The following is a 3,220-nucleotide window of genomic DNA, read 5'->3' as shown; positions in this document are numbered from 1 at the left end:
TCATATGGGCCCTTCTCTGGGCAGCGAGGAAAGCCTGAGTCCCTATTCTTGGTAACTGTGTTCTGGGGCTCCTTCCTACAACATTTACTTAAGAAGCTGACCTATTCTCATCCCATCCTCCTCTTTCCCTCCAGCCTTTTCTCCTTCTCCCTTAGCTCAAAGTAGACACTCAGTACACGTTGGTGCTGTCCCCTGTTCCTCACGCGGTGAGATCTTTAGACCGTATCCACCTGGTCAGACTCCCTTGGATCTGCTCCAGCTGGTTAATATCTTTCCTAAAGTCAGACACGTGGTTCTAGAAAAAGTGCTGATGGGCGTGACCATTAAAAGTACAGTGGGTTGGGCATTTCCGTCTGATGGAGATGCTATTCTTCTTCTATCATTCAGTAATTGTTTTATGTGACTGACTCACATTATATATGAAATCGACTAAAATGTTATCATCTTCTTTTCGCAAACTAACAAGAAGCCAATTCTCCTCCCTCCCATACTTCTGCATTTTTTAAAATAACAGGCTTAAGATTTTACATTTGTCATCATTAAAAATCATTTGTTACTTTTGGAAGTTGTTCTAGCCTGCTATTTTTTTTTCCTTCTTAAAAAAATTTGATTTTGATATTCATTATATTCAATATCTCCCAAAATGTCGTGTCAAGGCATGTATAAATTTCACTCGTTATTGATAAAACCGTGGAACAATTAAGAATCATCTGACATGCTATTTTATACCTCCCTTGAGGTTGCACTTGGCCCATTAACCACTTTAACTAGCAACAGTTCTATCTCTTTATCTTGCAGTTGAGGTTTTCTCCATCTTACCCTCAAGGAAACATTTTATCCTGACTGAAATTAAAATGCGCTGATTTTTAAAAATTTCCCTTTTCTGTCAGTGTCAACTCTATCATAAAAGGAAACAAGGTTAGTTCAGCATGACTTGCTCTTAGTAAACCCATGCTGTTTCCTCTGCTATGTGTTTACAAACCATCTGTTCACCATCTGATGCCAGGGATTAAACATTAAACTCACTGGTTTTGAGAATTTACTTTTTCCTATCTTAAAAGTTAGATTTACTGCATGCAGAACCCGAATTTGGTTTTGTTTTTATTAATCAAGCAAAATAGATTTGGGCAAGACTTTGAGTATAATGCATTCACAAATAAAAATATACACTTAAGGCTTGGCAGGGCCCTGATTCTACCACAACCTGAGAGTTGAGTAAATACGGGGGGCTCGCCCATAGGTGCCCCCCGGGTCACTGTGCTATCATATCTGCCACCGTGTTTACGTGGTGTTTCTCTTGGTGCCCTTCACTGTTCCTGTGTCTAATGCTGGTGATAAGCTCAAAGGCAGAGCCCAAACCAGCAGATACACACAGAGGTTTGATGCAAATGATTTAAAAATCGGTAAGAAAAGCAAGGTGATATACTGCTAAGAAAGCAACTGCACCAAGATAGCACTAGCCAAAGAGCAGCTATTCTAGTCCAGTATGGATGGACAATGAACACGACCTATGAAGATGGGTAGGCTGAAGCAGTCTATATTTTACCCCATCCTTATCTCAGAATGTGATGTTGGCAACTTCATAGTTCATGGAATGGAACAAAATATGTCCACATTCCCAAATCTTTTAAAAAATAATAATCATAATAATAGCCAACAGAGATCCAAGGTAAAATGCAGCTCTTCTACCATTCGTTTTCATATTTAATATGCTCCAGATCATGAAGACAAGAGCAGAAAGTATGATGGGCAGGAAGGCAACTAACTCATGCTGTAGCTAGAGCTGGTCTGTCTGCCTCACTAAGCAGGCAGTTGAAATTGTGTGTGCATCCAAACATATCCGTAAGAATTGGTTTTCCTTTGCATGCCTTGCAATTTTATGTTTCAGGAATTTTATGTTCCTTCATGTAGGAAACTGACCTTCACAAATGAGGGGCCTTAGAGTTTTCTCTAATTTTTATGTGCCCAACTGAGCTTCATCCTACATCCTTTTTGTCTATTCTCATTCGGTTAAATTCTAATTAAACTCCATGGAATGAGTTTTCCTCTTTAGTTCAGATTAGATTTATAAAATTGCTAGAAAAACACAACATTGCCTCTCTCCCAGGTGGAATATTACAAAGCAAATCTCTTCCGTACAGCCAAATTCACTGTCGTGCTCACACAGGAAACAACTGCAAAGTGACCCCCCAAAATTTCTAAGCAATACAGGGCAAGGGCAAAGAGAAAGAAAAACAAAAGTTGCTTTAATCAGGAAAAATATTTTGAGAAGCAGCAGGAAGATTTGAGGTGTCTAGCATAGTAAACGTTACTTAATGAGAATATTCAGGGAATGGGGCTCTGTTTTTTTGTTGTTTCATTTTTGTTTTTGTTTGTTTGCTTGCTTGCTTTTGTTTTAAATTTTCTAATTAAAATGTCGTGTGTTACTATATAATTTCATTTTCATGTTATTCTGGAAAAGGCAAAGCTAAAGGGATGGAGAATAGAACAGTTTTCAGGGGTTAAGGGTGAGAGGAAGGGTTGACTGCAAAGGGGCAGCACAAGGATAATTTTTGGGGGTCATAAGAACTGTTTTGCATCTTAATTTTGGTGGTGGTTACATGACTATATGTATTTTTCAAAACCTGTGGAAGTTTACACTAAAAAGAGTGAATTTTCCTACAGCAAAGGTAAAGATAAATAAGCAAATAAAATGAAATTTTAAGTTGCTGTATGATATAGGAAGAAGACTACCTTAGGATTCAGGTGACCTAAGGTGATTTCAACTAGCTCATCCTGCTTTCTAGCACTATATACAAAAGTTTCTTTTGCTTTTATTCTTATTACTAGAAATCTTTCTAAAATTACTCTAGGGTATGCAACTGCCTTAGGAAGTAGAACATGCAGGGGGGAAATGTCAACTGCCTTTGATGTTTTAAAGTCTTCATGACCTCTGTGTCACATTGTGGGACATAGAAGGCAACTATCAGTGTGGCGCCACAGCCCTCCCCAGCTGAAAGCTCTCTCTTCCCTGCCCTCCCCTGACACTTTGCACCTCCACAAACCATCATGTTTTCATAGATTTTACCAAAGTCTTAATGCATTTATTCATTCATACATTTCATTACAAGTAAAATTAACAATTATGTTCTTAGATGCACTTAATGAGTTCAATAATCAAAGTCTCGAGACAGCAACATATGGCTCTGTGATTTGATTCAGTACCATAAAGATGTCTATA

The sequence above is a fragment of the Lemur catta genome, chromosome 10 (genome assembly GCF_020740605.2).
Source record: "Lemur catta isolate mLemCat1 chromosome 10, mLemCat1.pri, whole genome shotgun sequence".
In the NCBI taxonomy this organism is placed as follows: Eukaryota; Metazoa; Chordata; class Mammalia; order Primates; family Lemuridae; genus Lemur; species Lemur catta.
Note: the sequence above shows the minus strand (reverse complement) of the source record.